We start from the raw sequence: 15,551 nt of genomic DNA, 5'->3' as shown, positions 1-15,551 counted from the left end.
CACAAATCCTTATCCCACCGCTTGCCGCCAATGTTGGAAATGGGATCCCCGGCTGGCCAGGGCTTTCGCCAAAGTCAGTCAGAGACCACCACACCCAAGTCAGGGCAAGGGAGTTACACGCCAAGATAACCCCTACTCACCCTCTAGGTAACGTGGCGCGAGCAGCAAGGCTAAACTTGGAGGCGATGTAGGCTAAGTATTTGCGCACGCACCCCAGCAACAACAACCAAAGGCCCACCACAAAGGAAACTCCACACAAGGTTATATAAAAATAGCCTTTGTATTACACCAAAACACATTAGATAAAACACACACTTTACAACGTGCCAGAGGCACGGGCAGAATTTACAAGGGATATGTACAAGACAGGGCCACCTGGACCACTGTCAGGAATCAGAAGTAGCACTTTCAGAAATAGCACTTGGTACATAGAATATAGCACAAAATAGCACACAACCTGTAATCACTGGTAACCAGGACCTCACTAGCACCACCTGTACTAGGGAGAAAACAACCACCTATGTATTACAATACCTGTAGGGGTGTAAGAACATAACACATGATGCAATGCATAACATTCATTCAGAGGTGTAAGGAGGAAAACACATGATGCATTAACAATACATTCAGAGGTGTAAAAACAATAATAATTGCACCAATCTCACGAGTCACCACCTGTGACTGTCCATGTGTCCCAATGTCAGGGCCTAAACGGAGCAGTTGCCCACAAAGTGCTGGGCAACTGGTTCAGGGAAAGTTAGGGCAAAGTTGGAGCCTCTCTGGGCTCAAGAACCACCCCTGTGGCACTGGTGAGCCTCTCTTAGGCTCTCTGACCAGTAAGGGGGGGCTGCTGAGCCTCTCAGGGCTCCAGCAACAAAAAGGTGCAGCCTCGCTGGGCTGTGGGGTCCCCCTCTCTGGGGACCCAAAGGGATGAAGTTTGCCAAGAGCCTCGCTGGGCTCTAACTCAACTGGTGCCCCCGGGGCCCCTCGTGACTCAACAGGAGCGCTGAGGTGCTCTCTCTCGTTGGAGCCTCTCTTAGGCTCGGGACGCGGGGCTGGCAATCGAGCCTCGCAAGGCTCGCCAATAGAAAATGCCCCCAGAGCCTCTCTGGCTCTTACTGACTACAGGCGCGAGGTCGCGCTACAGAGAGGGGGCGGGGCGGACACCGGCAATGTGTCCCGACGCTCCCCCCCCTCCTCTGCAGGCACCTGCACTCACCGGGTTCGCGCTGGGCTCTCCAGCGACGGCGGGTCTCTCCCGCTGGTCCCGGGGCTCTCCTCGGCAGGCTGCTTCTCGTCTTGCCCCCGGCCTGCCTGACTTCCGGGTCGCGGCAGCGGGGCGGGACTTCCGGTCGGCCTCTCCGGGGCCGCACTGTGATTGGTCGGCCGCCTCACCACTTCCGGGTCGCCGCGGGCAGCGCGGCGGCTCGCTTCTAGGCAGGCAGGCGGCTTCCCAGATGATCCGAGGAGTGGGCTCCCTCGTAGATCAATAAAACCGGAAATAAATCATGCAAATATGCGGCGTGGGCAGCCGCTAGAGCAGCAAAAATGCAGGGTGGGCACCTGCCTTACGAAAGCGCTCCCAAGCGCCTCGGGGTCAATATAAAGCGCTCTCAAGCGCTAGTGGGCACAAACCACAGCGCTCCCAGCGCTAGGACGAAACAAAGCGCTCTCAAGCGCTAGAGGGAAAAGCCAAGCGCTCCTAGCGCTATAAATCAGGAAAGGACCCAGAAAAAGTCCTTGTAGGCAGGCAAGGGGCAAGGCTGGGCCCAGAGCCAGCACACTGGGTCTCCAGGCAGGGAGACAGCCCAAGTGGCGGTCCTCTGGCCCAGCAGCAGCAGCAGCAGCCCCCTCAGGATCCTGGAAGAGAACAACATCTGTGGGGACACAGCCCCATTTTTATACAGTGTATTCCTTTGTTCAAGGGTGCAGAGTGGGGGCGGAACCAGTCGCAGCTGGTTCTTGAGTACTCTGTTTACCTCAACCACCCTCTCTATTCACTGGCAGGGCTTGGGTCATTAGACTCTCCACAGGGGGGCGGAGCCAGCATTGTGTGGGGAAAACCCAGCCCATCCAGGACACAGGTACACTCCTCCCACACATTACTCATGCAGATCTCCCACTCACCACCGGGCAGACCCATCCAGACTTCCTGGGGCCTGGCATGCCAGCCAGCTCCAGCCAATCACACGCCAGCACCCTCACAGCACACGTACAGCCATGTCTAGAAATGGCGCTTCGCTACTAGACACATACATGCTGCATACACCATCTCGCAGCATTCACTCACACGAGTTCACACATACCAGACTCAAGCCTCTACACCCCACGCATCAGGAACTACCAGGGACACATACATTCCCCATGCATTCCTATGGGTGGGCAGGCCTAGCTCAGCACATGCACTCAGAGTGCGCACGCACTTTCCACTGGGACACAGTGAAAGTGCGCAGAATCCAAAAATCACCATCTCCAGGTCACCATTTCAAGCAAAAAGTCTCGGGGTGAACCTGCCCTAAGGGCCAAAGTCCAACACGCTGTTTTTAAGTTGTTACCAACAAGAATTTTATAATGAAAGATGGAAAAGACATTGTTGTATTACCTTGTAAAGGGAGGGTCAGAAGCAGGAGTAAAACTGACGTCACAGAGAGCTGCGCTAGTATTGGTTGAAGCAGTGGGTGGGAGAAAATTGCAGATTGTAAAGGAAGGGTCAGTAGAAGGAGTAATACTGACGTCACAAGAGCCACGCTGGCATTGGTCAGACAAGTGAGTGTGCTGGAAGGTCTGATTGGTCAATAGATTGGTAGCGTGCTGGTATTGGGTGGAGAAGAAAATACGTAGTAAGCTCTGATTGGTTTGTGAGTTGCACAGGCATTGGACGAGTGTTAAATAATAGGCTTAGTGAAAACACAGAAGAGTTTTGGGAATTTGTCGAGTGAATTAAATAGGAGAACAAGAAAATTAAGTTGATCATTAAGATTAAGAATTTCTTGAAGAAGGACAAGCGCAAAATAACTAGTGAGGGAATTCTTATGCCACCTCCTAATACACCAGCTTCTCTATGATGATGGAAAGGAGATATCATACGTGTGTATGGTTGGAAAATTGGGTGGAGTGTACAAGAGATGATGGTGTCTTAGCTTTCCTTGAACAGGGTACATTTAATGAATTCTTCACAATTTAAGAAACATGATGAATACATTAGAAACAAATCCTAGGTTAACACAGTATGAGGCTTTGGAAGAATGGGAAGTTGAGTCATTTGGGTGTGAGAAATACAGAGGAGGTGTGAGAATCAAAAGAGGATTTTTACCAAGATATCCATATGACACGAGAGGAGATGAAATGAAAAGATGGAGAAGGGCTGTAGTAACAGAGGGTTTGTATCCAGTATTGTTGGCTGATGGTCCAGAAGGGAGCAAATGTAAAGAGAAAACGAAACACATAGGTCTGACAGGGATAGGGTTTAATGAATCTAATAATTAGTTATTAGAAGACATTTTGATAAAGAGACCCCCGCCTTATCAGGAAAGTGCTGGAGATACCACTCCCATGATGGGAACTCCATTGGTTCCACGGGCTCTATAAAATTCAACAATCATTCGAGCATCACAGGAAAAAGAAAGAGATGCATTGAACAAAACCAAAGAAGAGATAATTCAGAAAATAAATCAGTTAAGCTTAAATGCGGAAGCACTGACAGTACCATTAACAATTAGTCCTGTTATTCCATTGTATGGTGATAAATGAGGAACACCAAAATCCCATAACGTGGCAGCTTCACAGAATACTGCTAAAAAAGTGATAGTCATGGTAGATGATCAAGTTATTGAGTGTGAGTCGAATGTTTCATTAATGGATCTCCCAAATATCGAGACTGTGACTGAAACCCAAAACATTTTTTACCCATAGATGCAAGGAGGAATTTATCAACTGTCATTCCAGTGGCAGGAAGTTCTGCTGGATTTTCTCCTGAAGATCTAGAGGAAAGGGCAAAAGGATTAGAAAAGAAGAAACCAAAAACTATAGATGTAAGCAAGTTAAGGGTGGAATTAGAGGAAATGATAATTGGTACAATCAGTCTTGATAGATTAGGTTCATATGAAGATGAAGAGTTGCTCTTTCTTTGTAAGAGTAATACTTGGAGGACAAAGAATTTGCATGAGAAAATAGCAAAACTAACATTAGAATTTGGAATAGATATAGAAAAGTCAAAGGTGCTACAAATACACAATAGAGCGGAATTTACTGAAAAGGACTTCGAAAGCTTGAGTGCGTCAGGAAGGAGATTGCAAATAAAGGAACTGATACACCTTTTGAAGAAATGGGGAGATGTAGATCGATGAAGAAGTAGATGGACTAAGAAAAGAGAAGAGGCAGTTGCAAAAGAGTTGTCTATGTTCCCATTGAGAGAAGTGGAAAAGGTTGAAAGGATGTGTCCAATGAGAGAAGTTCCAGGTGGTGGATATGTTAAAGTTCTGTGGAGCAGACAGGATATTTTATCTTTTACAAATGATTTCCCTAGGTTGAGAGAAAAACCCATTGAATGATAAAAGCAGGTGGAAAAATGTGTTAAGGGCTTAAAGGTTTTGTTGAAGGATTTGGATGGTTTGATTTATATAGTGGTACCAAAGCGTTTATGGACATAATGTAACATTACAGTTGATTGGCCCACCGAAGAATATCCTAGAGATGCAAGAACAGGTGCACCCTCAGAGGAGGTAATGAACAAATATAATCAAGTGATTACTTCCCTGATAGGTAAAATTCCCCCTGAAGAAACTGATTGGGTTAAAATAGACAGAATAACTCAAGAACCTAAGGAGTCAGTGCATGCATATTACGAAAGGTTACTGCAGGTGTTTAAACAGTATAGTGGACTTGGGAACATTGGTGATAAAAATATGGGACATTTCTTATATAGATTTGTCTATGGACTAAGATCAGAAATTATCCAGATGATTCAGTAGCATATGCTTTGGATGAGATGTTGTCACTTCTTACTGAAAGTGATTTGCCTGATGAATTAAGAGATACAGTGAGGTCAGATGTTTGCGATTTTACAGAACAATAAATTGATTTAATGGCAAAGGTAGACCCCATCAAAGTTATGGTAAAGGAAGGTGCAATATACCCAAATACAACAAAATATAGAATGAACCCTGAAGTGAAAGATGAAGTTGCCCTAGTAATTGACCAAATGATTGAGCACTGAATTTTAAAAGAAATCTTGGGCAGTCCTTGTAATTCGCATATCATGGGACTTAAGAAGCCTAGTGGAAAATATAAAATAGTGCAAGTATTGAGGAAAATCAACAAAATAGTAGTACTCTGTTGTCCTGTAATACCAAACCCAGCAGTGATTCTTTATCAGATACCATGGGATGCTCATTGGTATACTGTAATTGATTTGTGCCCAGCGTTCTTTTCAATTCCACTACATCCAGCTAGCCACTATCTTTTTGCTTTCCAGTTTGGAGACTGTGTTTTGGCATGGTGCCGAGTTACTCAAGGGTACAAAGAAATTCCAACAATATTCAATCAGATTTTGAAAAAATGGTTAGAGACATTGGTAATGCTGGGAAACTCAGTCTTAGTTCAGTACATTGATGACCTATTGGTGGCATCAAAGACAAGATAAGCTTGTGTCACTGACACAAAGGCTTTACTGAACCATTTGGCAGAAGGAGGACACAAGGTGTCCCCAGAGAAATTACAATTTTGCAAACAAGAAGTTCAGTATCTTGGTAATAAGATAGAGAAAGGGGTCAGAAAGGTGACACCAGAAAGAAAAAAAATGAAAACTAAAAGGAAGTGGACATTTTTTTGGTAGTGGTTGGATACTGTCAATGGATAAGTGTATTTTCACTGCTGGCAAAACCTTTAATAAATTTGACATGAAAAGAGATGACAGACCCGATTGAGTGGGGAGACAAAAGTGAGGAAGCATTCATTAAACTGAAAAGTTGTTTATGTCAGGCCCTAGCCTTAGGAATGCCAGACTATACAAAAGAATTTGCACTGTTTTGTTGTGAAAGAGAAGGGTGTGCACTTTCATTGCAAACTCAGAGACATGGATTGTCTCGACCTCCCGTAGCATACTTTTCTGCTACTCTTGATCCAATGGCTGCAGCATTGCCTGGTTGTTTAAAAGCAGTAGCTGCTACTTGTGTGAGACTGGAGCAGAGTGAATCGATTGAGATGGAACATCCCGTCGAAGTGTATGTGCCGCATTCAGTTGAGATCCTTTTAACAGGGACTCATACTCAACAGTTGACCCCTAGTCGGCTGACTAAGTATGAAAGATTGATCTTGGGTGCTGAAAATGTAAGTGTGACAAGATGTACCATGGTGAATCCAGCAACCTTGTTGTCCAATTTCTATTGTGAGGAAGTGAAAGAGAAAGTTGATCATGATTGTTTGGATGTGACAGAAATGTGTACAAAGCCTAGGCTCGATCTCTTTGATATTCCACTGGAAGAGTCAGCCTTTGTACTATGTGTTGATGGGTCATGTTTGAGAAGGGAGAATGGAGAACTGATGTCTGGCTATGCTATATGTACTGTGTCAGGTATCATGGAAGCTTCCAGTCTAAGAGTAGTCAAGTCTGCCCAAATAGCTGAATTGTTTGCATTGACGAGGGCTTGCAAATTTGGGAAAAAATTGAGAGTAACCATATTTACAGACAGTCAATATGGTTTCGGGGTTGTACATGATTTTGGCCAATTGCGGTTACAAAGGGGATTTCCGACTTCTTCAGGATCTCCCATAAGAAATGGAAAAGATGTTAAAGAACTATTGGAAGCATTACAAATGCCAAAAGAAATTGCACTGGTCAAATGTGCCCCACATAAGTCAGGAAATGATTATGTGTCATTGGGTACGCAGAACAAGTGGCACGATTTTGTGCAAGAAATACTATGTCTTTGAACACAGGGATGGATAAAGAAGTTATCAATTGCCAACAAATGTTTTTCTCTGCTTTTGAAACACAGGATGAAGCAGACATGAAGGAAAAGGAACGCTGGATTAAAACAGGTTGCACAAGAAAGGCCGATGATGAAGTGTGGGTGTGTCCAGATGGTAGACCGATAATGCCGGATTGCTTGTTATCACAAATGACTAGGGTATATCATGGAATTGCACATGTCGGGAGGGATGCCATGATCAGACATTCCAGACAGATGTGTTTTATTCCTAAATTCAGGATGGTTCCAGAAAACCTCTGCCAGAGATGTTTGACCTGCCAACTGCAAAACCCGGGAAGGAAAACAGTGGTTAGTTGGGGAAAGATTGGAAAAGCAGAGGGAACATTCACAAGATTGCAACTAGACTTCATCAAGTTGCCATCGAGCAATGGTTTGAAGTATGTCCTTGACATTGTTTGTCTGTTTTCTCGATGGGTAGAAGCCTATCCCACGCAAAGGAACAACAGCCTCGAAGTTGCTAAATTAATGTTAAGAGAGGTTATACCAAGATTTTTTTTTTTATATAGCACAAACTTGACCCGAGTCAGATATCAGAGCGCTTTACATAGCGCCAGTTACGTTACAAGAGGACACACATTCATTTTTGTTAGGCACGGGGAGATTAAGTGATTTGCCCAGAATCACAGGATGTTTAGCGTCATTACCGAGACTCAAACCCAGTTCGCCAGGTCCGAAGTCGAGCGCCCTAGCCATTAGGCCAACTCCTCTCCCCAAGATTTGGATTTCAAGTCACTTTGGAATCAGATAAAGGACCTTATTTTAATAATGAGATGATTAAGCTAATTTATGAAGATTTCAAATTTGAACAGAAGTTACATTGTATCTACCGACCAGAAGCTTCTGGAGTAGTCGAGCAGCTAAATGGCACAATAAAACCCAGGTTAGGAAAAGTGTGTGCATCCACTTCACGGAAATGGCCTAATGCTTTGCCTATTATATTGATGAGCCTTAGAAGCATTTCTGATCGAAGAGCAAGATTAAGTCCACACGAAATCCTCAAGGGAAGAGCAATGAGACAAGCATTTATACCTGGAAACAAATTGATGAATATACTGATAAATTAATATTGGACTATTGCAAAGGGCTGGCTCATCTCGTACATTCTGTACATTCGGGAGAGGTGTGGCGCCGCGGCCAGGGCGACTGACGCTGGAATCTGGGGATCAGGGTTCGATCCCCGGCTCCGGCGGCAGGTTAGCCCAGCACCATGTGACTCTGGGCAATAGCTCGCTTAATCTTCCCGACGGCCCCCAGCGCCTAGAGACCCTTACGGGTGATTGTGCGCTTTACAAATGTGGATTATTATTATTATTATGTCTCACCAGGTTGGAAAAGATCCAAACGCAGCACAGCCAAATCAAGCTCATGATTTGTGTCCTGGAGACTGGGTTGTGATAAAGAAGCATATGAGGAAGTTGTGCCTAGAACCCAGGTAGAAAGGACCTTATCAAGTCATATTGGTCACAACAACAGCGGTGAAGTGTGCTGGAGTTCCGAATTGGATCCACGCAGTCATACTCAAAGAGTCCCAAGTCCACCTGATCAACCAGAGCAGCAATTGGTAGGACAAAGAAAAGAACTAGAAGCTGAGAGTACTGAAGTCAATGAAATCAGAGAACCAAACTGTGAAGAAAGCATTGATGACGAACAACCAAGTACAAGTCAAGTAGAGTGGACACCAGTTAATGAGACTGATGTAAAGACCAGAAGAGAGCTTGAACCTGAAAGACCAGACTGAAATGAGCAAAATCCAGAAGAATCCGTTGCAGAAATCCCAGATTCTGCGCAGTCAGAAATAGAAGAAGAATTCATTGCAGAAAACTCAGATCAAATTCGGTTAAAAGAAGAAAAGTCTATTGCTGAAAGTTCAAATCCAGCTCAGTTAGCCAAAGGGAAAGAATCAGCTGAAGAAAATTTAGATCGAATGCAGTCAGAAGAAGAAAAGAGAAGAGTAGAAAGTCAAGAACAAAAACAAACAATAGTAGAAGAAAAAGTAAGGAATTCAGAACAAAACCAACAAAAGGAAAGAGAAAATAAAAGGGCACTTAATATAGGCGAAGAATGTGAAAGGGCAGTACTGAGAAAGAGAGTTATAAAGGAAGATTGCTGGACAAGTGGAGTGAAAAGACTGAGATACATTCTTAGAAGAAATCCAGGGAAAGGACTAGAACATGTAGATGAGGTGTCAAATCAGGCTGAACAAGAACAAACAAGGAAAAGGTCATTAAGGTCATCAACAAGAGTGAAGGTTCCAAATATAAAGTATAAGGATCCAGAGTGGACATACATCATCCTTGAGGATTTAGAAAATCTAGATCTAAATGAAGAATCAAAAAATGACACTTTTGAAGGCTCTGATGAGAGGGAATTGAGACCACCTTAAGGAAAGACGGGGCATATTATCAAGAACAGCGATAAAATTATCGCCAATTTAGGGGCAGGAAACTGCCGATAAAGCAGCGATAATGGGCTTGATAATATGCCCCTGTGAATTCCCATAGAAGCCCAGGTTCACATCAGAACCTGGGCTTCTATGGGAATACCCAAGGGCATATTATCAAGCCCATTATCGCTGCTTTAGTGGCAGTTGCTGCCGCTAAAGCGGTGATAATTTTAACGCTGTTCTTGATATTATGCTCTGACTTTTCCTTTCTGTTTTGCAATAAAGGTGGATTCTATAGAGAAGATATTGAAACAAGGACCCTAAAAGAAAGGCTAACTAAAGCAGAAAGCTTTTGAAGTGTGAGATCACACAAAGATTTGACATATTTTATTTTTAGAAGAAAACGAAATTAAAAATTAACTTTAGAAATTGAAAATGACAGAAGTAAAAGTGACTGAACATCCAAAATCTAACTTAAAATGGCGATGCGTTAAATGTTGTCTATGTAGTATTATAATATTAATTTTGATATGGTTGTTATTTACACTTGTGATACCTGTTCTAATGATAACCGACAATCAGAATAACACAAATGTAAGTGAGAGAGTAAGGGGTCCATTATGATGTCGGGCAGATTTCCTCCGCCAGGCTGGCGGTGGCTACCGCCAGCCTGGCGGAAGAAATCCGCCCGACATCATCAGCACAATTCCCCTCCGCCATATTAGGATGGCGGAGGGGACCGTGGCGGTGCGAAACACCGCCCGCCTGTTTTCCGCCCCGGTCGCCTAGCGGCCGGGGCGGGAAACCTGTAACATGGTGGCGGTGTCTGTTAGACACCGCCCGCCATATTACAATGGGCTTTCACCAATGTATTTCCGTGGCGGCAATGCCGCCACGGAAAGGTATGCGGAGACTCCCTGCGGGGGCCCGTTGCAGGACCCCTGGGAGTCCGTGGCTTGGGGGGTTGCACATGGGGGTACCTATGGTACCCCCCCGCATTTCAAGGTGCAACATGGCAGGCACCGCGCGGTGCCTGTCATGTTGCACTTTAAAAAGCAAAACGTGCACTTTACACATGGCAGAGGGCGGAGATTTCTGCTCCGCCCGCCGCAATTGCACCCATACAGGATGCGCCCGCCTGTGTGGCGGGCGCATCCTAATGCCCTGATCGGGACCCCCGCCCTTAAGGCGGGCGGTCCCGGGTCCCGATGTGATGGCGGGCGGACTAAGTCCGCCCGTCATCATAATGGACCCCTAAGTGTGGTTACTAAGAGCACTAGTACTACATAATTAACACAAGTGGATACAAGCATGTATTATCATGATAAATCAAATAGTGATTTGTCACTAAATGTATTCACTAAACTCATTTATCATTATGTGGAGATCATGGATGTGAGTGACTGTTATGTTTGCATGAAACTACCTACTTCTGTCTAGGAGGGTGTAACCTATCACCACCTTCCATTAACTTGTGGTCTGTCTTGTAGAGTTGTAACTAGTTTGTTTTACGTTACTGGTAAGCTGCAATACTAATATAGCAATATATATTTAGTCTTCACAGAAATCTTATTAGAAGAAATATGAATCTAGTATTTAGTGCTAGAAATGCAGAGTTCATGGGAGAACTCTTTTTAACAACAAACCCAATAGCCATAACATATGCACACAGAAATAATCTAACATGCCTTTTGCATGATGAAGAAAAAGATTGTTTAAATTTAGTAGAAGATCGAAGGCAGGATTTCCAAATGAAAGCGGATGAACAGAAGACTCATATACCTCCATGGGCTGCTTTAGAAGGGAATGTAAGAAAGGCGAGGCTCATGCTGCAATGTCCCTGGACTTGTCAAAATTGGTAAAATTCTGTCTTCATAGATTAAAAACTGAATGTAGTAGTATATTCATTGGTACTAGTGAATATGAACATACCTTCCTAATAATGGGGGGATGGAGCCTAAAAGGAGTAACTGATCCTGTATTTTCCGGAATTTAGCATGTGTGCAGTAAAAATTCCTTATAGGTTACCTGCACAATGGTATGGTAGTTGTTACATTGCCATTGTCTTTCCAAAGGTATATAAAATTACTAAGAACAATTAAATGAATTACATAAGTAAAGGACTAACAAGAAATAGAAGAACAAGTTTTGCAGAAATAGTAGGTGATATATTTGGTGCATTGATACCGTCAGTTTGAGTCACAATAAATTCTCATAAAATACATTTATTGTCAACTGTAGTTGACCGTTTATCAACAGATACTGCTGGAGGATTCTTAATGATCAATACTTAAATGGTTGTGATCAGATCCATGGTTTTACAAAATAGACTTGCCCTTGATATACTTTTAGCAAAACAGGATGGAGCCTGTGGCATGTTAAAAGTTCAACACTGCTGTACATATATCCCGTATAAAAGTAAAAGTTTTGAGGGATACATCAAGAATATTACAAAGATTCATAATGATTTGACCCAACTGGAGGTTGACGGTGTATGGGAAACATTTAGTAAAAGTCTTTCTAAATTAGGTAACTGGTTTTCCACTTTTGGAAGTAGTTTATTAGGAAAAATATTAATACCTATGATTTCAATAGCATTAGTAATATTAAAGATAGTAATAAACTATAAATGTTGCAAGGGAAAAATGAGAACAAGGTCAATGATTGAAATGAAGAACAAAAGAATGGGAAGGAAGATAAAATGGGAGGAGATAGAGTTTGAGCAAATGAGAGACTATTTGTATGGTAAAATGAAAGAAATTAACATAAAAGAGAAAAATAAAGAATGTGTAAAAACTAACGTAGACACTATGGGGCATATTAGCAAGGGCCATATCGCCACTTTAGCGGCACGTTTTGCCGCTAAAGTGGCAATATTTTTATCGCCCTATCAGCAACCTGTCGCTAACAGCAGTTAGCGACAACTTTCAGGCGATAGCGACCGGTTTGGGGCCTGCTTTGTATTTCAGCGATATTTCTCACTAATGACATGCAAAGTGGGCGTACCCAAACTGTTAGCGACTGAAAGCAGTCGCTAACACAGCTATCGCCTATTAGCAAGGCAAGCAAAGCGATAAAAAAATTGCGCTAAGAGCGATTATCGCTATAATCCAACGCCTGCTAAAAACATGACTTACTTGTTTATCCAATGGGAGGTGGATTGTCAGGTTAAGTCCCCATTGGTGTTAATGCTGAATATCGCTGGATTTCCCACGATATTCACGCATTTCACCGCTATCGCTGGATATTTTAGCACAATGGAGAAAAACTTTGCTAATAGCTAACTAACATATCCAGCGATAGGCAGTAATAAAAGAAGATGCGCTAAGCGCGTTTTGCGATAAATATCGCTATTCCTTGCTAATATGCCCCTAAGATTTAATGTTAAATTTGGAAATCGGTAATGATGGGTATTTTATGATGGCTCTAAAATGCCATCAGAGGGAGGATTGATGGAGCAAGGAGTTGAGGAAAAGAAACTTGCTTGAATCAACCAGTACTAACAAATAGTAATAGAAGATAAAAGAAAATTAACATAAACACGACATTCATTCATGGGGAAAAAGGATTTCTGCTTGCTTAAAAATCAAAGAACAATTTGCTACGTAACTGAAATCCCGCTTGAAACCGAAAATCATCTTGCGCATGTGCGAACCAGTACTGTGCAAATTCCCATGTGATTAACCCATGTAACAGGGAAACTCTCAGCCATGCGCAAGGAGCCACTAACGGTAGGTCTTGAGGTACTGAGTGCCTGGCATTTGCTTGCCTGGATTTGAAAAGAATTATCGCTGCTAATGCTTTTGCTTAACAAAGAAGAAAATAACATGGGATAGAGTAGAAGTGGGTGGTGAACAGTGAAAACATATTTGAGAAATTAACATCTGTTTATGATTCCTTTATCAATAGTGTGAGTTTGGACCTGATGTGCTTAGCCAAGAAAAAGATGGTGGTTGAGATGTAACACAAGTTGAGTCTGCGCACTAAAGTTTTGAAGTGCGGACGCGCACTACTCTGAGGTCTGTCGTGCTAGCTGCTAAACTTTACTGCCTCAGTTTTTAAACTTTTAATCTGCTCTGCACTGTTGCCTACAATTGTGTGTGCATGCCTCTTTGTTTCTTTTATTTAATTTTCTTACCCCGTACCTTCACTTCTCTGCCCCTACCCCGGTCCACCATGGGCTTGGCCCGATTGTTGTGGAGGGTAGCGAGGGCGACCAAGTAGCACTTCCGGTAGGGAGGGTGGAGTCAGGGGTCAGTGCTCTAGTGTATTTAGGGCCATGCCTTTCATGATGCGCAGCGGACGCTCGCTACTCTGAAGTCTGTCGCACTAGCTGCTAAAGTTTACTGCCTCCGTTTTTAAACTTTTAATCTGCTCTGCACTGTTACCTACAATTGTGTGTTGCTGCCTCTTTGTTTCTTTATTTAATTTTCTTACCCCGTACCTTCACTTCTCTGCCCCTACCCCGGTCCACCACGGGCTTGGCCCGATTGTTGTGGAGGGTAGCGAGGGCGACCGGGCAGCACTTCCGGTCGGGAGTGTGGAGTCAGGGGTCAACACTCTAGTGTATTTAGGGCCATGCCTTTCACTACGCGCAGCGGGCTCGCGCGCCAAAGGCAAGCCCGTCTGCGCCCGTCCGTGCCTGGCTCGCAACCAGCACCAGCCATGCTGCTGGTTGCCCCCCGACTACCAGGCTTTGCTGGACCAGGTCTCAGCTATTGATGCTGAGAAATGGTGTCTGCACCCCTCCATCACGGTGCAGTCCTTTGGGGCTTGTAATGCTGCATTTTAGTTGTACTCATTGCCCATTCACTTTAAAACCCTCTAGAAAATGTTCCATCGTGCAGCTAAGGAATTCCATGCTGCCTAGTCCCCCAGTGGCCATCAAGGCTGGCCTGCTTAACTGCAGATCTCTTCCTCGCCATGCCGGTGATATCTGGCCCTCTCTCTCAACCCACGCTTGGGATCTCCTGTTTCTGACAGAGACATGATTCGAAGATTCTTCCAATCCTGACATCAACCTGGCTACCCCCCCAGGCTATAGTTTTGTTGAAATAAATCGCGCGGGTACAAAGGAGGGTGGAGGGATCGCCGTTATTTTACGATCCCATTTGAAGATTACAACCAGGAAAATCGCCAATCTTGGCCCCATTGAAGCGATGTATTTTACTATCTCGGATGTCTCCTCCCTCATTTTAGCAGGCGTCTTGGTATATAACCCCCCCTGGTGCTTCACCTTCCTTGCTCTCTGCTCTCCTTGCTACGATTGCGGACCTTTCACTGAATCATCCCCATTTCATTGTCGTTGGAGACTTCAATCTTCATGTAGATGTTGCGGCATGCACACGGGCTAGAAATCTTCTGGATTCTATGCTTGGCCTGAACCTGACTCAGCAGGTACAGGGCTCTACAAATTTAGCTGGCCACACTCTCGATTTTCTATTCTCTAATCATCCTGGTCTAACTACTCTTCCTTCTTTACCCCTTACCTGGTCTGATCATTACTTGATCCCGTTTAGGCTGACTGTGTTCAAGCCATCTGACATTCCATCAAAAGTCAGGGACCAGGGTAGAAAGTGGCACAAGGTTACTTGCAATGCCCTGGAACCCATCTTTACTAAACTGATAGGGCAGCCCTCTAATGATCTGAACACAGACGTATCCAATTTTAACACCTGTCTTTCCTCCTCTATTGACCTTATTGCCCCGATGCTACCGCTAGCTTCCTCAAGATCAAAGCTGTCAGCGCCTTGGTTCTCTGTGGCGTTACGTGAGGAAAGGAGCAAATATAAAAAAATTGGAACGCTGTTGGTGACTGACGTACGATTCTGTCGCTAAGGCAATCTATAGAACCGCCCTAAAGAACTTCCACAAACTTAAGCGTGCCACTATGAGGAATTGTTTTGCTGAGAAAATCAATGCTGCTGAAAATTCATCAAAACTCTGTTTAATGTTATTAAGGAATTTTCTAATCCTCCAGCCTTGGCCTGTCCGATCTACCCCTGTCAAAATCTCTGTGACGGTCTTTCAAATCTATTTCATGATAAAATCATTAATATTTCGTCTACATTCAATCAGGATTGTGTATTCCCTTCGCTTGACCCTAAAGCCTCTCAAGAGGAGGCGTTTGTCTCATTTAAAAGTCTATCTATAGAATCTGCTCTGATAATATTGCAGCG

Source organism: Lissotriton helveticus, chromosome 1_1 (genome assembly GCF_964261635.1).
Source record: "Lissotriton helveticus chromosome 1_1, aLisHel1.1, whole genome shotgun sequence".
NCBI lineage: Eukaryota > Metazoa > Chordata > Amphibia > Caudata > Salamandridae > Lissotriton > Lissotriton helveticus.
This window is presented reverse-complemented; position numbering follows the sequence as displayed.